Source organism: Trachymyrmex septentrionalis, unplaced genomic scaffold (assembly GCF_001594115.1).
Source record: "Trachymyrmex septentrionalis isolate Tsep2-gDNA-1 unplaced genomic scaffold, Tsep1.0 scaffold310, whole genome shotgun sequence".
Lineage (NCBI taxonomy): Eukaryota > Metazoa > Arthropoda > Insecta > Hymenoptera > Formicidae > Trachymyrmex > Trachymyrmex septentrionalis.
In genome coordinates, this window is record NW_017305475.1 from 161927 (window position 1) to 187213 (window position 25287).

Below are 25287 nucleotides of genomic sequence, written 5' to 3' on the forward strand. Positions count from 1 at the left end.
AGCATTGTTTCAGCATGCTTGAGATTTTCATCATTTTGATAGTCCAATAAAATTATTTTTAAATCTGTATTTAGCTACAATACAATTTCTTTGTAAATTGGCAGCAAATAGGAACGTAGAATTTTCTAAAGAAATAAGAAGTATCTTGATAATAGTTTCTCTTTTTACTGTGCAAGATTAACAAAGGATTTGCCGTTTTAGATAAATTTCTCAATTTCAAAAGGATGTTTTTACTTTAGAATGTGCAAACTTTGGCTACGCGACAATTATCTTTCTAATGTTTTTCACGAAATGGACTATCACGTCGGAAAAGCAACGGCTGGCACTTGAACATGTAGTTAGCGAAATTAAGAATGGCACGCTGAACGAACGTAAAAGTACGCGGGACATTACGAAATACTCTCGTCTCTGTAATTATTGCGCGCAGCAGGAGAAATAACTTGTGTGTAATTAGTTTTATCACAAGCAGCTGTTCATATAATAATGAGATGAACGAGCTCGATCGCGAACAGTCACGTGGAGGCTGCAGCTATGCTGACGCATAATTCGCAAGAAACCGACACTATCGCGTGACGTATTCTTGCATTTGATATAGTTATTTGATGTTGTGAATATTATTCATGGAAAACCACTCAGGCTTGAGTTTTCATGTCGCGACATTAGTATATTTCTCGTGATGCGATATCGCATCCAGACGTATTGCGACATGTTGTTTATACGTGCTATTATCACATGATTATCACATGGATTGTGTCGAAACTTAATAATTTATAATATATTAGGTTTACAAGTAAAAGACAAAAATGATCACAACAGATTATGAATTCATCGAACCGAGATTAAATATAGAAATTTATTAAAATTATCATCGCGGCATAAACAACTTACATATCTCTAGGCACTGTGCAGCAGCAACTTACCTTACTTTTTTTAATTGATTTTCTTCCAATGGAATCTATCCAATATATCCGTGAGAAATTATTGCGCTCAGACGCGATAGAATAATATCTATAAAGATATATAAATCCGATTATATATCTTGTACAGATATAGCTAAGATAGATAAAAGCGCACCCGATGTATGTTTAATGCAGGAGCGAGTCTTTTTATTCAAACTCTTGTAATCCTTATTATATAGTAGATTATCGAAACGTTGCGCGCGTTATTGAAATTCTGCGAGCACTTCATCAGGAAAATTTCAACGAATTTCTATCTCACTTTTATTTTCAACTGATATTTTTCAGATTCAGAATCACTAAATTTCTCTCACGCGTTGTTCTTGAATTCATTTACAATTTACAAATGTCTTCTATGCGTTGACATGTCGATAAGCATCGATCCTACCAGTTTATGTGATTTCAGATTAATCTTCTATTACCAAGATTAAGAATAAAAAATCATTTGTTTCATATTTTAACGCGACTTGCACTCAATCACTGTCTGTGAATTAATCATGACGTTTCGTAAATCTCGGATTTCCTATCCGGATTTCCTATTCCGAACGCGCAATCACTTCCGGTTTATAGATATATGCCGAATAACACAGAACAGAAAGATCGCGTCTCTCACGATCGATCTCTCACGACCGCCGATCCAAAATCTGGCCGAGCGGCAACTAAATTCGTCCGCGCACTTTTCATTCAGTCGTCGTCGACTGTCCCGGCGCTCATTAACAAATCGCGTTAATTATGGCCTCTGTTATCAGTCGGCGCGGTGATTGGATGGCTTCTTGGCTGCGGTGGGACGGGTTAAAATGCAAGAGGGACCAATCGGGGCCGGCTGGTCGATCGGATATCGGGGTACCGCGAACGAGAAAATAACATGTTTGGCTCTGTCGGCAGGGCTTAGGAATCGAAATCGCTTCGGCTCCGTTTTTTTTTTTAACTCTTTCTGCTTGTATCGACGGTCGGCCGATTGGTGCGGTATTTCGTGGGAGCGTCTATTTACGGGGTAGTCGAAAAGTTCAGATCACTGCAAGTAAAATTCATAAAGAACACTTGTTCATTAGTTTTGGCAGATAAAAGTTTTACATTTATAATAGCATTAATTTATTTGCCAAAAAAAAAGGCAGTGGATGAAAGACAAGAGACACTTGATAAAAAACGATTGAATAAAAGCGTTTTGTAAAAAAAATCAAATCTTCATAAGCTGACGAATTGAACTGATTCTCAACAAATTTAAACTGCTAATTATAATATTTATACAAACCTTGAAAACTTAATAATGAAATAAGATTTGAATTGTTCCCCGCGACTGAATGTTTTCCGAGTATAATTAAGGATGCGTATTGAAAATCTTTTCTTCTTGTGAAAAAGCGACCGAGTGGAGAATAGTGGATGATAGCATCTGAATATATGTAGATATATGGAGAGAGGTCACCTTGCGTATATTTTTACAATAAGAAGCGAGAGATACCTGAAAGACCTGAATAAGCAGCTGCAGACTCAATCTGGATCATAGATCGCGCATAGCATAAAAAGAGATATAAATACTGACTTCACATGGTGATATAGAATAAAATTTTCGAACAAAACTTGTGGTCTGTATAAAAAAGAAAATCATTTTCTGATTGAGAGCTTGAAGTGGAGCTTTACTGGCGTCGTTTAATCTGGCGTCTAATCTTAGCTCATTATCTTTGTGATTATTTTTTTTTATCGTAGCTAAAATTTCGGAAGATTTTAAAGGAAAATCACTCCAATTAACTAACTCTAATCTTCGTTGATTTTTCGAATAAAGATGAGTTTAGTTCAACGATTATCGTGGAATTTTATTTTCGGTTAAACGTCGGCAAAGTTTTGACTTGTTCAATCATAACATCAAAGAGGAAGAATGTACTAATAATTCAATTATAATTCAATTCTATTGAATATAAAAGCAATGAAGTACTTTCTTTCTTCCCTTTTCATTTCTAAAGTTAGCTTATACACTCTCCTTGAAATAATCGATTCAAATATATACGAAGTCACGTTCTCTTTCTAGCTATCTGAACGAAGGCATCGCTCCTTTGAAATCATTAGTCTACCTAAGTTCATGTTAATTTCCTTTCCCTTTTAAACTTATTCCGCATTTGTTCGATTCAAGCCGCGCGATAAAATTGTTTTGGAATACGAGATGTACCTTCTATATAGCGAAACACATCAACATTTAAAAAAAAAACAGCCTATATGAATCCATAAGCGTAAAAATTTAAGTGACGCTGTCAAACGTAAAAATACGAGACTATTTTAAGATAAAAGTTTATCCTATCAAGACGCATTTTAAATAAACATCAGGAGGTTAAAGGGATTCACTCTTTGGAAGACCGGCTGCCACGCGAAGAGCATACAAAGTCGAGTCCTCATACAAACGAGTGTCGTAACAGTGTGAACGACAGCCTTCCGAGTGTAATCAGGACTGATCGAAGAATCGGGACCTCCATCCTGAGACATCAGCCACCTTCGAGGGAGCTGCAAGCAGCAAAGAGAGGGCGACCTCGAGGATGAGATACCATCTCGACACGGTGGGATTAGGCGCGTAGGAAACGTTATCGATGAGATCTTATACGGACGGATCGACAGATCGACGGGCGGGTCTAGGGAAAGAAGTACCTTTACATCAGATTAAGGAGCGATCTTGGGCGCGGATCTTCCGCGATCCTCGCCGGAACGAATCGCGGTGCCCGTGCGATACCGGCCGGAGAAGCGGAGCAACTCTTTCGCCGGCACGCCCTCTCTCTCGTTCCCCGGATCGATCCTGGACGATTTACGGCGGGGATCGATTTGATCGACGATCAAGAGGACCGCGCGCTCTCACCCTGTGCCGTCTCGTCTCGCCTCGCCTCGCCTCGCTACGCAATATCGAGCAGTATTTCTTTGGTCGCGAGAGAGGGACGGAGGTATTAACCCTCTCGGACGGCTTTTAACACTCGGTACTCGCCGTCATTGATTAATGCCGGCCGTACTTTTCCGCGCGAACTGAATTTATCGCGTTCGAAGTACTTGGATGTACTCAGATACTGAGAGCCCATTCGAAAAGCGAGCAACAGGCAAATCTATTTAATCTCCTTTCTCGAGATATTTCCAGCTTTGAAAATAATTGTACAACGAATCTGCTTGAATTTATGGTATTTACTTCAATGATGAAGAATGTGCGTGTAAAAAGTGCGCGTAGAAGGTAGAACATTCAACAAAATTGCATAAATCTCATTGAATCAACTAAATTAATATCCTAATATAATACTGTTACTTAAAGTTAGACGTACACTCTACAAAATAGCGGTGTTTATATAATGCTCACTGTATTATATTGGTGCCAACATTAACACCAATATAATGTGGATTTAACACCATCGGTTTGAAATCCACACCATGATGATGTTGATATAAACAGAGGGTCGGAAACCACACCAGTTAAATCCACATCGAGATTTTTTAGAGTGTAGTAATACTTGTAATGCTTGTCATGCGTGTTATATATGTTTGTTATATAATAATAACAATAATTTTTATTCAGGAGAGTGCAACAAAGATAGATAATATATATTTACTGTTAATGCAAAGATATATCAGAAATTTCACCAAATGTTAAACAATCCTTTTCTATTAGATCAGCATTATCCAAAAATAATCAATTTTATCGCGTATTATAATTACAGTTATTCACAACTCTGAATATTTTAGAAAAGAAAATGCGTTTGGTATCATTAAGATGATCTTACACGATCAATAATACCGTCAGTATTAACAAATACTGACAATATTATTGATGAATTGACGTAGAATACTGTCGATCATCTGGTTTTTTTTATTCTCGAGCATCAGTATCGCTTTATTATTAGGATCCATGTCACAGTGCAATAAATATTGTACGTAAAACTCAAGTAAAATTATATCAATTATACTGATCGTATAAGGTTGTAAAAATACTAAAAATATTGATGCGTACTGTCAGAATTACTGATTCAATATATTACTGATCAGTATTGTCGACCGTGTAGGATCACCTTTAGACTTCAATGTTTTATTACGCGCAATTGGAGAATGACTGTTATGTTATAGAGTGACGATTAAAGGAACAAGATTTTGTTGCTCGTTAAAACCTTTTAAAATTGAGAAAAACGCGATCCTTCGATCGCGACGAGGGCGAGAGTAGAGATTCCCATGATGCGCGGAAAATTAGAACCGCGGACGATGAGATTATACAGCGCGGTAGGTAGGTAGGCATGGCCATTGTTGTGTGCCGACGAAAATTATACTCTTCAAAATCCATTGTACCAGATTGCCGACCATGCCGGTCGCTTTGTCCTCGTCTTGCTCGTCGTCGGGGTCTTCTTTCTTCCGTCATCTTCTGAACATTCAATTTCGATATATGAGGCTACATATAGATTTCATGTGATTAGTATTGTCGAGATATATCGTTTTATGTATAATAACACATTTGTTTTTTAATCTGATTCTTACTTCTTTACTTCTTTAAATATGAAAAACATTGAGCTCGAATATTATTGTACATATTTTTATTTGGTATTTTTATTGTTTTTTATTTATAAATGTCTTTCAAATTTATTATTTTCGACCATGTGTTTTTATTATAGAATATAAAAAATAACAGCGAAAGAGAATACTCATAGAAATATATTTCTCCTCTGTGTTTGCGTTAAAATTAAGTGATGAGAAAAAAATTGTTAAAATTGTCAAATTCAATTGTTTTCTTCATAAATCACATTTTTTTTTAATTTTCTAACTAACCGTTTGAATAACTAACCGTTCTAAAAATAATAATCCAAGCATAAGCGCAGTTGCGAAAAACGGTAAATAAAATCTTAAATTGTAATGCGTTCCAACGACAGCGATTATTTTGAATGTCTCGACTGATTTAATGCCGAAGTTTTTACTTCGCACCATCGGAAGATAATACAACATATGTGTGTAAACGAGGACGATACAAAACTGAGAAAACAAAGTCATTGAGATAACGCTAGGCATAAATGTCTTCTCACGAGTATTTAGAACAGAGATAAGTACCGTAGAGCTTAGGAGACCGGGATATACAGTTAAGACTACTCACTGGTTTCGACGGTTATCCGGTTCGATAGATCAACTGTGCTGTTAAAAAAAAAAGTCGCGTAAAGAAACATCAATCTCGCGACCAGCTTGCAATAGTTCGTCGATCAGAACGCGAATTATCAAATTTCGTTCTTCTCATTCAGTCGGAGAATTTTATCGTGTCTCTGAGATATACACAAACAGCAATTACTCTTAGTCGGAAAACGAATTTATCTGACTTCGGGAGTATTCGAAAACAATTTATAATCTTTCGCGTTGTAATTCGGTCTTCTCTCAATCATTTATCTATAATAAATTGCTAAAATATTGCAAAATCATCCGTCTCCATCGTAAATAACACCGAGAGAAATACCATAGGTAACTAATGTTCTTTAATTGACATTTAAATAATAAATGATATTTAAACAGTAATTAGCATTTAAATGGAATGGAATTTACATTTTTTTGCCTTTGTACTGCTTCGATACTGCTTTTAATCGTAAGATAACGTTAAAAAAAATGTCGTCTTAGGGTCAGTTGTTCCAATGAAAAATAAGTTCACTGATATTCGACACTCCTACAAATGTTGGTCCCCCTTAAATTTTCTCACTTAAAATTAGACTACTTCATCCATGTCGAATCTAATCACGACTTAAAGTCGCCGTCGCGACAAAAGGGTGGATGGAATTATAGCGATATTGATCGATCAAAAATCAGCGATGAGTATACACAATTATTGAGGGGGGGGTGGACAGAGGAGTTAGAGAGAAAGCTTATTCCTGTTCGGGGTACAAAGAAGGTAAAGAGAGGACAGAAAGGGGTCTGAGAGCAAAATGGCGGGGCCCTTCGTGACCGTAATCGGCTGACCGGGAGGAGGCCGTTCAGATCGAGCCACACGGAAATCCACTTGAAAAGTAGCCATTACCTTAATTATTAGTCTTTCTAAGAGACCGTGACGGCGAGGTTCGGGATAGATGGGACTCCACGTATTAAATACCAGTCACCGAGGGAGAATCCCAAAAATCCTCAGGATTTCTTCATGACATTCCCGTCATAGAATCGAAAAAGGGAAATATATAGCTTCAATTTGCCGAAAAGCTATGCCTAACTCTTTAAATTTCTTTAAGCAGAATCTCACTTCTTTAAAGATTTCATTCTTTTAAAGCGAGATTCACATTCCAAAGAATTTAGAGGGAGAAAGAATTAATATTATTTCTCTTTAATAAACTACGCGTATAATAAAAAAAATGATAGTCGTACAAAGAGATCTTGGAGTTTCTAAATCAAAGAGAACTTTTCCGTTCTCTTGTGTAATTACGGCCCGTTCGATAGAAAATAAAAATTCAATTCCGCTTATCGATCGAAGTTATGTCGATATTTCTGTCCGCAGAAATATGTCGTAATTAAAAGAAACGAAGAGGTTGGAGGGGCCAATTAAAATCGACGGAAATGAAGATGGTGAGAAATAAATCGCGGCGAGAGAACCAAAGTGGTACATTTACGCGGATTAATTGCGACCGACTGAGAATATCCTTTCGAGAGCGAGAAAAGCGAGATAATTAAAACCAGGGTGGAATTCGAAGAAATCGGCAGCGACGGGCGTCTCGGGGAGTAGGAGGAGAGAGCAGTGGAGATCGATGAGCCGGGAGTAGATCGACCTTTAATAACCGCGTATCAGCGTTCACGAGGCTGGCTCTTTGAGAGAACGGAGACTCTCCAAAAGGATCAACGAAAAAGCCCCGATCGAGCGAGGCATCGCTCACTTAAGGAATTAGCGGTAATGGTGGTGCAGCGCCGTACAACTTTGTTGCACGCTATTTCATAATGCAACGTTATCGAAAGCAAAGGAGGGAGCGGGGGAGAAATGGGAAGAGTACGCGGGGGTAAGTTAGCGTACCGCCGGTAATTCATGATGCTTTTGCATGGATCGATCAGCGAACGATGGAGGAACCGATACATCCGAGCAAACTTTCGTTTTTTCGCCTTTCGATTTCGTTTAATACCGCCTTCCCGTTTATTTTTAGCGTCTTGGTTTAATGAACTTCGTGCGTACTTGTATCCATTTCTAAGTAGATTAACTTTATTCTCTGTCCAACTTATTCTTTATCCTTTTCTAATTCTTATAACTAGAAAAAGAGAGAAAGTAAGTTAAACTATGATTTAAGCTAATCTACATTGGTAGAAATGGGCATTAATCCTTATATAACTCTAACATTTAGGCTTGTTTCTACCAATATAGTTTAAGTTTGATCTCGATTCGACTAATTTTTCTTCTTTTCCTAGTTCTAAGAATTAGAAAAAGATAAAGAGTAAGTTGAAGCGAGATTAAAGCTAATTCATCGGTGAAAATAAGCATACAGATATTAGTTTTCAATTTTGGGTGGTCCATTTAAATCTGATAGATTATCTTTGCAAATTTAATACCCATTTCTATATATCAATTGTAGATTAACTTTAATCTCCGCGATTCGACTTACTCTTTAGTTCGTTTTTTAGTTCTAAAAGAATTAGATAAAATATGACGAATAAATTGAACCGAGATTAAATCTACATTGAAAACGGACATGAGACTCTATCGATCTGCCGTGTGCAGCACATCTTGTGCATCCATCGGTGATGAGGAAAATACACGCGAGAGGCGTAAATGCGATTGGATCTGTGACTGACAGTGAACAAACGCCAATTTATCTGCGTTCTTTTCAGATCGCAATTTTGCAGACCTGGGCATATCAAAAGGTTCTCTTATCCTTTTCTTTCTCGCTCTACGACTTCTTTGCAGTGACGATTATTCGCAACATGCACTCTAGACGCGTATATGCGAACGGCACGCATCATTCGTGCACGTACACAGGGATAATTATATTCTGCACGATCGTGGTGCAGTTATTTATTTAAGCGTGCAAAAGAGCCATTAAACGGATACCTCGCAAGTCACCTTCTTTCCACGCAATGTCGGTATTCTAATGACCGACAATTCCGCCAGCGGCCTCGAAGAGATAGAATTCGTATCGCGAGAGTAGCCAAGCTGTGAGAATCACGAGCATCTTTTCTGGATGCTGCGTTCTATTGATCAATGGAGAATGCGAGGCTTACAAATGCCTTAAACACACCCTTGGATTTTAGGCAGCTGTTACAAAGAATGTTTCCTTTTAATCTATCGTCAAAATTAAACAATAATAAAATTAAGAAAAAAGCTCCAAAATTAAATCGAAGGAAAATGATGTTGCCGATGAGAGTCGACACAGATGATCGTGTGTAATACAATAAAAACATATATATTAATCAGAATGAAGAATAGACGTTTCGACTCTTAGTTTTGGGTCATCTTCAGTGTATGAACAATAAATATAATGATAATTTATTTTAATTTTAATATTTTGATTACGTTCCATTTCTCAATATTGATTTGATACTTTAATTGAATTACCAATTCTGGTTTAAGTGTTCTATACAAAATACAGACGGTATTTAAATTTTTATTTCTGGATAACAGCTTAATGATGATTCAACGACACAATTTACCATACTTTCTATCATTCCGCAACTGAAAGTTTTCTTGAACTCTGATAATTGTTACTCATATTGAAGATGATTAATTTTGGTTAATCTCGAAACGTTTGTTCATGGTTATTAATATAATACATACGCCTTTTTATCACACACAATCATCTGTGTCGGCTCTCGTCATTTTCTTTGGATCAAACTTAAAATCAAAAGTTCTACACTGCTAATTTCATAACGTCAAATTATACTCAATTTGAGTTATTTTTAAATGTTTCTATAGATTGCCACCGCTTCTACTCGAGATCAATTTAATTAAAACAAAAGAGTTAAAAAATTTGAATCAAGAAAATGTATTAAATTTCAAATTAATTAATTATTTATTATACTAATGCATACGTTAATATGGAATTTTTAAATTTAAGACTAACCTTAGAAATGATTGATTTATATTTTAACATACATGGAAGTTAAAAATAACAAAATATTATTTAACTCAAAGAATTGAATTGGATTACTCTTGTATTACTCCTTTGATACCGAACAGTATAGCATTTATATATTGTTTCGTGCGTGTTGTAGCCTACATATATAGGGTGTTAAGCCGTTTGGAACACATGTTTATATGGACTTTTTTTACTTGAAATAAACCAAAGAATCGCTCTGTTCAGTTTCGCAACATACTTAACTAACACCCTGTATATATGTGTACATTAATAAATCATACACTGAAAAAAAGATTGTTCTGAAAGGTTTAAAAATCGTTTCAATTTAGACTTTTCTTTTCTCATGGGCGAGGTAGTGCTTCGGAGATTTCACGTTCATTAGGGTGTGAATGATGACCGCGCACGAGGGCATTGTGGAAACTCTAATACACGTTAAAATGGCATCTTCTCCAATGTCTCGAAACACGAGGATAGCCGCGGATGGATGTAACCGAGAGCCCCGGTATCGGGCATCACTATGCCGTATATAATACGTACACGTCGTCTCGCGGTCGCAGTCCTCATGCCTGATTATCCCGATGGAGATCCGTATCTGGTGGTAATTAGACGTTTAATTAAACCGGTTAATTAATTACTAAGCGCGTGTGTGCAGGACCACGACGTATGGTCGCCACGATCCGATCGTTGTCATTTAGAGATCGTTGTGCAAAAAGTGAAGATTATCTATTACATCATATTTGTACACGTATTGCGTAAATTAATAAATTTACTCGCACACGACGATGAAATAATTGGCGAAGTCTGGTATCGTTCGCCAGTTATTAACGGAAATCGCTCGTTCCGTTTTTACTCGGCGAAATAACTGCGCCGATTTGCTGTGAAAGGACAATCGACAATAATGCCTTTATCCATTAGACCTGGCATCGGCCCGGCAAACTTTCTTTTTCGTCGGTGGACACACGTTTCAGTATCAATGGGCCCCTGTCTCTCCTCGTCATTTATCGATCTCCTACCCGTAATTCTTCCCTGTAATAGAAAGACTTTTCTGCGGGGACCCGCACTGAAAAACGTGGATTTTTCTAAAACCGCGCGGTGTGTCTGTACTAAAGTATTTTCTAACGCTTTCTAATCACTCATTTGTGCAGCTAATTATTGTACGTATCTTTCTACATCCATAAGATCGTGATAAAGCATTTACACGAACGGTGTAAAGAATATTAAGAATATTAATAGTTCAGTCTGAAAAAATCAAATTTTACAGGGGGAACCTTACACTTGCAAAGAAGGCGTGACTCAAGGCCGTTTACGTTATTAGTTTAATTTACGTGGCAAATCGCCTTCGCCTTCAGACGGAGAAAGATGGAGCGAGAAGGCTCAAATGAGTTCGGTCTGACGCGACGGCGGGCGATTAGGGCGATTTCAGTACAGGTAATTAGAAAAACGCTCGTGTTCATTACTGATAGATGTGGGCGATGCCGGTTAATCGGTACGGTCGCCACGGTTTTATTGGTCACTTAGCATCGATTTGACATGCAATACGTGACTTGCAAAAAGACAGTCTCGTTCTTGCTGTTATCTTGCTATACAGGATATCCTACATACATCATAATGTTTCTCATTCTCTGGCAAACTTTTCGTTCAATGTACTTTTAATTTTTAATTTATTTAATAACGTTTGCCTTTGAATTAACTCTAGTATTTAAATACAATATTTGAAATATCAATGTATTTTCAATATTTTCAATATTTTCTTGGTTGTTGGTTTCTATTGTCTATATAGCAAGGAAATTTTGCATTGTTAATTTGGACGAGGAAAAATTGCTTTAAATTGATTAAAAATTTTCTTTGCAGAACAGGGGTGGGAAAAGTGGAAAATACTTGGAATAATAAATAAGTAGTAAGTAAGAATATTTTTCATTCAATTTTTATTAGATTTTGTTTTGTCTTAATGCAAAATAGATCTAAAATTAGAGATTACTTTCAAATACAGGTTTTTAAAAGTTGATATCACTAACCTCTCAGACAATATCTGTAATTTCATAAAATTAGTTCTATATTCGTATCAGTTCTACATTCATTATAAGAAAAATTCATGATTGGAAAAAGGATTAAATCGAGAGTACTTTTTGTAAAATTAAATTAGGATATAACGATATAATATACGCGTAATAAAATTATTCAAATATCTTGAGCTTCACTTGATCGAAGTAGAACGAGTGTGTCAGATAAAACGACATCAAAGGGTTGGGAAATTGCGATTGCCGGAAGCGTGGCCAGGCAATGAAAAATTGCCGACTGCTGTGTCATTCACAGCAACCGAGAATTCTGTCGGTGATAAGAAGACGGTCCGACCGATGACGTCGGACTCGTCGCCCGGCATCGTCGTTATCGCGACGGACGATTTGATTTCCCGGTCGATTTCTTATTTTGCTTCCTCGTGTTTCGCGTAAACACAGCGTCGCGACTGCTCGCAACAATTTATCTGTTTTCCTCTCCGCGATACGAGTCACGATCGGCGCGAAATTTTCCACTGTCCGACACAGGCTGAACTGCTCCCCTGTTACAAATAATGGAGCATGATAACTATAGTTTTGCCGATATACAAGCCGTTACGTACACACATGCATGTAAACTGTAGTTTGAAACCTCTCCGTTTATCGCGAAAAATTATTTTCAACGCGATAATAATTCTTGATAGCGAGCAAATTGTTCAAGATAATTAAATTAATATATCTAGGCAATAAGGATATTTCGCGATAATCGAAAATATTGTCAGATAATAAAATGAAATGCCACAAATGAAATTAAAAGAGTCGTGCGAAAACTTCTGACTAATCAAATGCATATAATTGAATTTTTCTGAAACATAATCATATTTTATTGAGTTAGTATTGACAGAAATTTATATCACACACAAATAGGGTTAAATGACATTATGAAATTCGAGAGACAAGAACGAGAGTCAGGAATCGAGTCCCGGAGGGTCGATTCAGATTTTCATGCCGAAGAAGGAAGATTCCTCCGTACACCGGGGACTATTAAATTTATGGCTCTCTCTCCTCGTCGAAGGGAGAGACGATAACATGCATAATAAGCGCACCCAGATAACGGGTGACGCATAAGTTACGGCCTCGCGATAAACGAGGCCCATGCATATCGTGAAGGTTACCCATAGCCGATGGATCAAGGGTCCACTGACTTACACTCAGGAAATTCTTTTAAAATATCATATAACATGGTGAGATTAAATAGAACTCGAACAATTGGACAACGCGCATACATAATTAAGTTGCTCTTAATGTTGCTTGATAGTAATAACAATTAATAATTTATGTAATAATCTTTAACTACTTTTTTAAGAAAAGTGTATAACAGGATATTCCGCCATTCATTTCTATTTAATATTCAATTCTATTTAATATTAGAATTACAAATTAACTTCAAATAGAAATATAGAGATTCTGGCGTTGTCAGACATAAATCATAAATCGATGTACTTCGGTTGAATAAACGCGATAAAAAATGATATTTGCATAGATCGTATCTAGACTGTACATATTTTTTTATAGTTAATGCCGCTTTTTTATGATTAATCCACTTTCAAGCAGAAATATTGACATTTATTTTATTTTATTTAATATAATTTAACTTCCTGGAGCGTATCTAAGAAAAACATTCCCTCAGTTAATTTAATATGCAAATTATCAGCTTCACTCATGTTTCCCGTGAATTCAACAAAGAACTGCTCCGACGTAATCTCTCATGCCGCGTGCGAATGTCAAGATACTCAATAATCAATTATTATTCAAACGTATCAACGTTTGAACTATGTGTGTGTATCGATATATCTGCAACTTCGCAATATACAGCAATCATAAGATTATTTCTTTTATCAATTCAACTTGACTTTAACGTAGATTTGTGTTCGCTAATCGCCGACGTCAGGGAAATAACGTTGACACTAAATTGACATTATATGCAATAAAGTGCCGAATTTCAGTAAAAATGCTTACGAGTACTTACTCTCGACGACAAAGTATCTGACTGCTAAATTAAATGCAAGCTTAAATGCTCTCTCGCTATTGTTATACGAATATTACGTCTTCATCGAATGCATTCGCGCGGATTTAAAAATGCAACTTGACCAAGCGATAAAACGTTCATTATACTTTTGTGCCCGTTTCTACTAATGCATTAATTTTAATTTATTTAATTTTAATTAATTTTAATCTCGGTTTAACTAACTTTTCACTTTAGTCCCAATTCTACAAATATAAGATTAACTTTAATCTCGATTTATACATAATTTACTATAATATCTATTTGTTTTTTTTTTTATTTTTAGAATTGGAAAAGAAAGGGCCTTAAAGAGTAAATTGAATCAAGATTAAAGTTAATGTAGAAACAAGCATTACCTGATCGATGCGCTGCTTTATCTTTAATTATTTGAGATCTCTATAAATAATAATCATGAGATTATCTAACGATCGTTTTCGGCAAAGAATCATTTTAACTTTTTAAAACTTTAAATACTCGCTAAATACTTCAATCCGAGCAATTCTATTCTCATTCGTATTATTTTATGAGAAAGAAAGAGTTAAATAAATATAATGAGGCTCGAAAGAATCTATCAGTAAAAATGTAAAAAAGTCCATCAGAGTCTACATCAGCTATTCGGATGCACGTTGATATTATTCCCTTTTGTTCTTAATTTTTACTTTTATTTCAATAACTACTTGACTTTATTATTTTGACTCTCATTATATCTCTGACTGTCGAAACCACAAGTCCTTTACGTGAAGCTGCGAGAAAACGCTTACATGTAAGTGAATATAATAGAGAATTCAGACAAATGATTTTAATAATTCTCTAATTTTCGTTTCGTGTTTCTTTCGAATGACTACACAGCAAATCTGATGAGCGATGTGATTCTACGTAGTGACGCAATGCATATGATTTCGGTTTTACTTTTATGTAAATTTTATATTATTATTGTATAATGTAATAATTTTGATATTCATTGGGCTATTTATTACATAGCTAATTTGTCGGGAATCATCAACTTGGAATTTGCGTTAATTATGTAATTACGATTTATATTTTATATTGATAAGGACTCGAATTGAAGGATTGAAACGTATATTTTATTTGTTTTGTTACATTTGCACGAAAAATAAAAAATTTTTGTGCATCCGAATAGCTGATGTAGGCTCTGATGGGCTTTTTTATATTTTTCACTGAAAGAAAGAGTTATATACATACGATTGGCTGCTATCTTTCTCTTTTTTATAAAAAGATTGGTTGTTAAATTCTTAAATCTGTCTGAAAGCGAGAGAGAAGTGATCGTTTATGCTGTATCCGTGTATATCTTTTTCCTTGCGTGTATATTCGAGAGTTAACATCTCCATTCGGCACATTCCTCGCGAAAAAAGGACGAGCGGATTATCGACGGTGACAATGCCAAGTCAGATATGTATCTAGACGGAATTCATGGGTGCCTCGTTGCACATCTTAATCGCGGAAGTTCCCTTTCTTTTTCTCTTTGGTCAGGATCGGTGTCCTCACGAAGCGGCTCCACCGCTGCGCTTATCTTGCTCTCGCTATTGGAAGCTATCGGCTGGGATGTAGAGGCTGACTCCGGGCGAGTCTGAAAAACGCGATCTACCCTCCCTTCCCCATTATCTCTCATAGGTCTTCGTCTTCCGCCACTCGATTTATCTCGAAGCTCGCCTCACCGGTTTCCGACCGTTTACTCGCTTAATTTATTTCCCGTATCTCTCGAAATCTTAATAACGTCGTACATCCGAGCTCGGAAGCGGTAAGGGAACCGGGAAGGACTCACCTTGCGGATTTCTGCGGATACTGTCCCCTCAAGCAAATTGGCACGTTCCCGCCGCCATGGTCAATGAGCACTTCCGCCTTTTCGGCCGCGCGTCACCACCGAGCTATCACGTCCTCCACGGGAAACTGCTGAAAGTTGATGATAAATCGAAGATGGTTAAGAGAGATTCAGTTTTTTTAAATCGAGTAGATATTTGTGTGTATGCCAGTGTTCAAAACTGGTCATTTGTAATATCAATGATTTATGCACAGAATTATCTTCATTACGAATATCGTATAGATACTCATCTCTAAAACTTTTGAAGTGAATTTCACTCTGGGGAGTGAAACATCATTCTTAAAGATAGAAAAAGGGCGAAATTCCATTCGAAAGAATTTAAAGAGTACACATCTTTCTAAATCATAAAATAATTTTTAAAACGCTGTAACGTCTAATACAGTTTATTAAATTAATTACATTATTTACTCTCCATTGGCAATGTTGGATTTTGAAGACAATCGATTTTTTTAATTGTAAAAGAATTGTCAGATAAATTTAAATCTGTAAAAAAATGAGCAATAAAATTCACAATTCGACTTCTACGATAGTAAAAACTTGTTATCAAATTTTTCACAAGTATATAAGAATTTTGTCAGATTTTTATACAATTCGGAATAATATAGTTCCTGACGGGGTGCAAAATTAGACGCAACCAATGGAGAGTTAATAATGACTAATATAATATCCAAAACACTCGCGATGAAAAAAAGACTGTGACCGAATGGTCGTCGAAGGAGTCGCGTAAACAAGGCTGCGATAAGCGAGATCGTATATCAAATCTGGCTATCGTCTGATAGCTACATGAGAAAAATCGATGAATCGTCCCTTCAAAACTTTTTACAATTTGACTCGCACATATATCTATAACATCCTTATCTTTGATTATACGTTTAAGAACGTCTTATCGTGACATTTATATATTTCTTAAACCACCTAAGTTTTTGTCGATTTGATATAATGACTTGGGAAGTCAACGATCTCGAGGATCTCGTAAGGATTGTAGGTTTGGCATTTTATAGCTCTCTTCAAAAAAAACAGTGCAGCTGTTTGAAAACAGATGCGCAAACGCATCACGTTAATTAACAGCTTCTCGTTCAGCCGAGAATCTTTAGCATTTAAATTAACCACTAAATATGTTGCATTTCTTTTGTATTATAAGCACACTAATTTCATTATTAAATATCAATTTTATCATGCTGAATACTTAAGTAATTATTGTATTAATATATGCTAAACTTCAAATTTTTTTTTTAATTTTTTAAAATTATCAATTTAGATGAGCACAATGCACTTTTATACAAAATTAATATATTATTTATTAATTCGAAATAAACGTACGTAAGAAAGTCACATTTCACTTTACTTTCGATTTGTTAAAAATATTCAAGGACTAAGACCACGCAGATTTTCTCCTGAATATGCAAATTAAATTTATTCCGCCTTGTAGATTTCGAGAAAATCGTAAATTTGCTAAGCCGAACCGCTCGCGTGTCAAAAGTCGCAAGCTGCAACGAACTCGTTGTTTATCCCTTTATTTAGTCCTCTTAATCTCATTTTTATGGACGCAAATGGTTGAAATCTTAAATCCGACATTTTATGCCGCTTTCACCCTCTAGTAAAACTCGTTTCTTCCTATATCTGATACCCAATTCATGTTACATTTATGTGATTTCATGTACTGTTTCGATTACTGATATTCAATAGATAATATTCAATAAGAAAAAAGTTGAAGGAAAGAGAAGGTAAATTAAATTTCATTTTTATGTATTATATTCGTTTACATTTGCATTTATATAAAATACAAATGTACAGATGAACGTAATACATAAAAATATAAATAATAATTTGCTTACATTTAAAACAAAATACAAAAATACAATGATTTGCTTTCAAAACTGTAAAAAAGTAACTAATATTTTTAATAACAAAAATTTAACAAGTTTAACAAGTTTCATTTCTTTAAGGATTATTAATGATAATGCGTAACAAGTAATATATCAATTTATTATTTATTTTTATAATGTTGAAAATAGCTAATCCTGAAACAATGATGTGAAAAAGTTATGAAATTTTTTTTGTCAACAAGTCAATATGAAGCATCGAGGACAATTTGATAAGAGACGTAAGTAAATTACGCAAAATCTGAATATATCGAAATAAATATCTAATATTTTTATAATAAATTTAAAATACACAAAAATCTTGATGCGCAAAGATCAGCATAGTTAGTCGAGAGTTGTGTATATCGAGTACGCGATTGGAAGGTAGTAGCAATAGAAATACGCAGCGGTCGAATTTGCATACAGATCGTAACTGACAGTCGACGGGTCTCAACGCTGTAATATTTATGAGATACGACTTCCTTCGATTGTTTGCAAGTAGCTATGTGTAAGTAATACAGTCATTCTACGTTCTTCGATAATAATTTCGCGCTGCTAAAATCGCTGATAAGTTTCGATGATATAATTGTTGACAGAAAGTAAATCGTAAAATTATGCAAAAATAAAAAAATTATTGATTAAATAAATAAGTGAAAAGTGAGTAAAGCATATGACATATTATGAACCAAAACTTAGTTCATTAACTTCATTAATAAAAATATAAAAAATATTTGTAAAAAAGCTTTTATAAATGCCTGCAGCTGCACACGAAAAAACGTAAAAGTTTCCCTTTAAACTAATATAAAGAAAAAAAATCTACGCGTACCAATTAAGAGTTTGATTTTAATGCGATATTGATGATAAACAACACGATGCTAGACGCGATAATTCGAGGGAATCAATTAAAGTTTGCGGGACACGTTTATGAATATTCCACGCACGAGATTCATCGATTACAGCGCTACTCGATACTTCTTCCCGAGCTTCATCGGATGAATAATCGCGTCCTTTATTTAGCGCTCGAGGACACGTTACCCGGGTGATTTATAACTGGAACATAAGATTTAATTTCCATCGTCGATTACCGACACAAAGTTAATGTGTCTATTAAGAGAGTACCCGCACGGCGCGGCCAATCGAAAAAAAAATTCTAACCGCAAGACAGATTGCGACATTACCCTTGATTAATGCGCGCTAGAAAATTCACGCGAGCATTAGGAGCGACGTAATCGAATCGTCGCTCTGATGTGTCGTAATCAGACCGGTTGTGATCGATTTATTATAATAATGCACGCAGAGAGATTGGAATTGTATGTCAAACTTTACGGGAACTTTTTTCCTTTTTGCCATCTGAGACACTCTTCGTTTCAATCACTTTTAACTTTCATTTTTATTTCCAATTTTTCTATCGTTCCATTTTTTTTTCCTCTATGTATACACACTTTTGCGATTTTTTATCTCTGTAACAATTTTCCTAATAATAGATCGTATTCTATTCTGTACCCGCAACAGATCGCGATAAACGTTACTTATAATAATTCGAAAACATTTGTGTGTCCCTAACTATTAAATATAAATTTATTGCTACACTACCTTCAGATATATGTAATTCTTGCTGTAATTCTCTTTCAAGTCAGATCCAAGCAAGCTCGCTAACAGTGTGAACAAACACGAATAAATAATTTGCTTCAGTCACGCTCATTGAACCAAGTTATTCATTCATTTATTCACGCTTGCTTTAGCGAAGTCAACAATATTATTTCAAATATCGTAATATACATAGGAGTCACGTTGTTAAATTGTATTTTTAATCTGAGCAAGTAAATTAACTGTAATTTACCATAATTATTAATGTTTATAATTCTCACGAATGTGTATAAGATTCTCTTCTCTTTAAAAATTCGTCTCGGTGTTCGCATCTCAGTCACATGGTCCATCGTTTAGAATTAAGGATCATCGAGGCTTGCGTACAGCGGTATTGTGGTTACGCAAAGACGCATAGGATGCAATGAAATGCAAACAATGCTTTCTTAACGTGAGTTAAAACCGAACGCCGCTCCGTGCGCGCCAGAGATGCGCCTCCTCTTCGATCGTAAACAATAATAACAATATTTGTGTCTGCGGCACACGTGATACGTGCACACGTATCCCTTTCGCTCGTCTGTATGCACGTTTGTGGGCACGCGAGCATACATACAGCAACGTAATAACTCTGCGACACACAGGCTCTTTTGTGCCTCTTATTACAACGTATGCATCTGATGTGACGCATTGTGATTTGAGAATAAAGTCAGGTAGCGTACGAAAGATCATTTCGACCTGCCAGCTGGATCGTTCTATTTGTAACATGAAATTTTGTCAACACACAAAATTCGTTCTTTCCTTTAAATGGAACGTGGGCTCTTTAATCGGTTGAATTCATTAAACGCAAGTTGGACCGAGTAGTCGGGGTGCCGCAGAAATAGCTTACAGCACTATGCACGTTTGTTTGTATGTGCCTCTTTGCGTATGTAGGGTGTGCACACGTCAATATGAACACGCACACAGCGCGCCGGTCCGCATTCCACGAGTGGAACAACCGGTACACCACGATTCAGCGGCTCTCATCCGCGACGAGATGTTGTACACCGCCGACAGAAGGAGGAGCGTTATGCAACGAACGAAGAAGTCAGTGGCCCGGTAAATTCGCGGAAGATGTGAGGTGGCCTTCCGGGTCTCTCACTCTTCTCTTTTCTCCCCCCCTTTTTTTTTCCCCCGGCCATCTGACCGCTCGCGCGCGCCGTCGGTCGAAATCGAAAGTCGCGCGCGAAAAAAAATCGTGAGGTCCCTTCGATCCCGAATCACGGAGGACTCTCTCCCGAGAGTGGTGCCCTGATAATAAAATGCAGACGGTTTCGCTCATGATTATAATTCCCTACAAGTATATCGAACGATCAAGCTTTTTTGCTTGCTGTCAGATACATTTATCGAAAGGTTCATAAATGCAATTTAATACATGTCCGTTTCTATCAACGCACAATGTAGATTAACTGTAATCTAATCAAAATGAATTAACTGTGAGTTTAGCTTATTTTTTTTTATCCTCTTCTAATTCTTCGAAGTTGATCTACATTGGCGGAAACGGGCGATAGTCACGTAGACTTTGGTAATTATGTAAGCGATGTTTGGAGAAGGAAATCAACGAATGTCAACATAGAGTCTGATAAACGTACATTCATTGCAAATCGATGAAAATTTCGAGTTTATACGGTTAATAACGAAGGCATTTAATATACAATGAGAAAGGCATGTGTACAATATGTTTGAAAGGGAAACATGAAATAATGAATAATTATATAATCCAAAATATATCCAAATTAGACCAACGAGAATAAATCGGTTAAGAGAAATAAATCCTATTTTCGGTTAAAGTGAATCCTAGCGCCTATCCTTAAATACGTCAATGTGAATTTATTCGAAACAATGAAATCTAAACATAAACGGTATGGCGACTCGAGCATTCCTTGATCGAGTATTCGCTGCACAATTTTAATCCCAAAGGCAACCGCATTAACAAACATTTCCGATAAAGATGATAGATGCAGAATTATTTCAATGTTGCTTGAATTTACTATTAAGAGCCGTTTTCTCGAAAGTAAAAACTCTAAACACGCAGTCTTTATTCAATTTCCGGCAAGAGCTCTCTCAATCGATTATGAATCTCCATCACGATGCAACACACGCGGCGATGACGGCTGTAACAGAGGATACGCAAAGATTGTTCCGATAGGTACTCCGCAAATTAACGATACGCGATCGGGCAGCAAAGTCACGAGCCGAGACAATTGCATTTATTGGCAATACCGACGATAATGTAACGATATCCGTTACGGCGAGAGGATGGCTACGGCGAGTATGGGCGCAGCGATATGCAACCGTGCATTATGGCAAAAGCAGAATGTGCGCATTCTCGTTTCTTTCTTTATGGGATATACATACATATTTCCGCGAATACACATGGTCGCCGTATTTATCCCTTAGATGCAACGCGTTCGCGGAACACCGAGATATCGTTCGCGCGAAAGATCACTAAGAAATAACGTAATTATAGTCGTAACGAATAATTCAGGGAGCGCTGAAAAATTTCTTTCAATTTCGAAAGAATTTCCTACGTTGCCGTGGTTTTTTCAATCAATTTAAAAAAATGGACATAATAACTAATATTATCAGATGAAACGTTTTTTACGCCTCTTTTTTTTTTTCATATAAAAATATCGATAACATTTTTTTCTTATTACTTCACAGCGTATTATAAACCTGTATGACAATCGAATTGTATAAAACGCGATTCGTTATGGTCTGTGTGAAATTGTGCGAAGTGTATATCAGAAATTATGAATGTACTAAGTCTCCGCAGAGTTGATATCGCAACGACTCATATCGAGCATCGTTGATTATCTCATGAATGTGTCTTTCGACACGCTCAAAGAGCTGCTTTTCTTTTACTACGGTGTTAAATCCGCAACGCTTATTCTCTCGTCCACCGATCAATGCTGCGTGAAATCGAGATGGAGATCACCACCGTATCGAACATCTCGATATATCGCGACCTGCGGTTAGAACAAAATTACGAAACGCCAGACATAAAGCACGGATGAGAGCGAAATTACGCAGGAAAGCCGGACGAAATGTGAGAACTGGTTAAACATGTTCGACGAGCAATTTTCTAAGCACTGCGAATAAAATAAAGGCATGCAAAAGTACAGTCCTCGCTTCAACATACGATTCTTGATTGCACAATGATTTTTATTATTTATTAATTTACAAATGATATTAGAATAAATGAAGTTTTTCTTAACGCGAGAAAGTTTATCACACATTCTCTCTAAAATTTTTACAATCAATTGTCACTCGGAAGAGTGAAATCTCACTCTTAAAGGCTTAAAATTAGGTCACTCCTTGTACGAGATTCTATTTCAAAGAATTTAGAGAATTTTTGATAAATATTCCGAGATAATGTTAATTATAATTATTAATGGTGCCAGTACCCTAGAAGTACGCGTTTAGCATATAGCCAGCAATTTATTGTTACACGCACAAATAACGAGGTGTCCAGCAAAAAATTAGCAGCGTCACCGTACACGATTCTATCGAGTGTATGTATCTAACCCACCGGTTGATTTACGGCCGGCAACGAGGGCGCGTTTGAAATTATCGTACGAAACTCTGGAGCGCGGGTTGAGCAAAGGGGGTGAGTGCGCCGTCCTAATTTCCAATTCCGTGGCCCACTCACTTGCCTCGCGGGGAAATTACTTCGGGGACACCCGGTGCATCTAAATTTCTGGCTTGGCCGTGCTTCGGGCTAGGCCTGAACCTGAGTTTCTGATTTATGTAGGCCCCCAGGGGGAGTCCAGTTGCCAGGTCTCCTCTCCCGACACAGACGCGCCTTGCGTTACATACGTGCATGCAACGTACTATATGTACACCAGCATGTAGAGGTGCACTTGGCCGCGCCTGTAACCCTGTGTATGTGCACACGTACGTATCGCACATAGTACATAGTGTCCCGAGCATCCAGTACGTAGCCGCGTTTAAGATCGCGCGTGGGTGCGGATTTCTATACCCCCGCGGGATGGATGCATACTCGCGACTTTCGAGCGTGATGGTCGCTCTCGTCTGCTCGTCGTGAGAAATGAAAACCGTTGCTGAGGCGTTACGTGTCGAAACGAGGGACGCGCTGATGATTTCCATCGAGTGCTTTGACCTTAGAGATCGCGACACAACAGTACAATGGTTAATTGTTGAAACACCACCTCGTTAGGGAGATCTGCACGTTAAGAAACATTTCGTACGAGAAAAGCTTCTGCTTGAAAATGAATAATCGTATCAGTCAGAATTCTAACTAGAATTATGACGGATTCAATTCAAGAAAATTCTAATTTATCCATTTTCAACTGTATAGAATTTCAATGCGGACTCTTTTTTTTTCAAATGTTTACGAAAGAGGATCGGCGCAGCCGTAAAGAAAAGTGAGCCACGTACCCAAAGTGTGCGTAAGAGTTGGAGATCTTATGATGAGAACGAGCGTCAATAAATTTCAAAAAATGTATTAAGATTATTAGTAGAAATCTTCTGTATTAATGAAGAAATCTCTCTTCGCTCTCTTCGTTTTGTCAGAACCGCTTTATACTAGATATTTTAATCGGCAAAGCTTTAACCTGCATTTTTTAAGTAAAATATTTTTTTTAGTAAAATAAACTGTATGCAAGTTTTAATAAAGTAAATTGAGAAAGCAAATAATTTTTATCAGCACAAAAAATACCGTTTTAATTAAACATCGAATTCGAAAATTAAGATTGTGCTACAATATTTGAATATTTTAAATATATTGAGGTATTATACACAAGTTAAATGGATTGTTACACAAGAATTTAAGCTGCATATAATTAAAAAAAAAAAAGCGATGTTATCTGTCTCGGTTTAAAGATGGCATGTACACGTAAATACATAATGTACACTTTGCCGCGAAATACAAGACATGATTATACTTATGCATCTTCACGCAGCAAATTGCAACGTGAAATTATAGGTACACGAAGTTTATACAATAAAGATTAATGTACGCGATACGAACTCTCTTGCGGTAACACTGAGGGAGCCTTACCCTTAAGATAGCGTAAACGCGGTTTATATACGGGATGCACTTGCAACTTGTGCATCACGCAGGTGCATCGCGGCACTGAAAAAGTGGCAGTTTAAACGACGAAATTCACAAGCCAGTGAATAATTAAAGTTACAATCGCGCCATGTCCTACTTTACGTTCCTAGTTTGCGTACGCTAGAAACAAGGCCAGTTCGAGTTGACCAAGTTTTCTGTCAAACGTCTGAAAGCAGTAAATGTATTAACACTTAAATATTCCATTAAAAATACGCCTATCTTTACAAAGCAACCGATTACAGATCTCGCGAAAATCGTTTAACATAAAAGATACTGAGAACAATTTCTGGTTGATGATGGATGAAAGAGAAACTAAAACATTCTGATTATATCAACTAGAATTATGAAAGATTTAACCAAACGTTCAATTCAATCAGATTCTTTTTCTAGTGTAATTAATTACCTGACTAATTATCTGTTATTTTATCTTATTTCTTTAAATTTGCATCACACGAATCACGTGTCTGTATAACTTTTTCCGACACACATTCAGCATTCAGCTGCTATGTATTTTTTAACCTTGATTTGCATTCCACATGAACTTTCCGCACGCGTGCTATATAACAATTTTCACGTACTAAACATACGTACACACGCACGTACATTCCTTGACAGTTCACATACCCATGTTAAAGTCTCGCGTTAAATATCTACCGAGCTAATGAAACCGCCGCTATTATACCTTGCATTAAAAGCATTTAATTGAAGTAACGTGAATCATGTGTAGATTTGCAGCAAGCATGAAGTTATTTTATTCGATTGCTAATAGCTCCAATTTGTAATGTTTGCAAATCACAGAGCATGACGAGATAATTGCAATTTTTATATTATAATATATCGAGTTAAAATAATCTAAAAT

General features: G+C 36.4%; 1 protein-coding gene across 3 annotated transcripts in view; it reads right to left on the bottom strand.

The window, feature by feature from the left end:
* The window catches only part of LOC108749745 (protein N-terminal asparagine amidohydrolase), a 55155-nt gene that overhangs the window by 11428 nt on the left and 18440 nt on the right, over positions 1-25287 (bottom strand). Inside the window, exon 2 of one of the 3 annotated variants that reach the window (XM_018488676.1) lies at positions 15813-15937. The gene's annotated coding sequence lies outside the window, so the exon portion shown is untranslated. Of the gene's footprint in view, positions 1-920; positions 1632-15812; positions 15941-25287 lie in introns of those variants that run through there. The other 2 variants (XM_018488674.1, XM_018488675.1) reach the window with 2 other exon arrangements.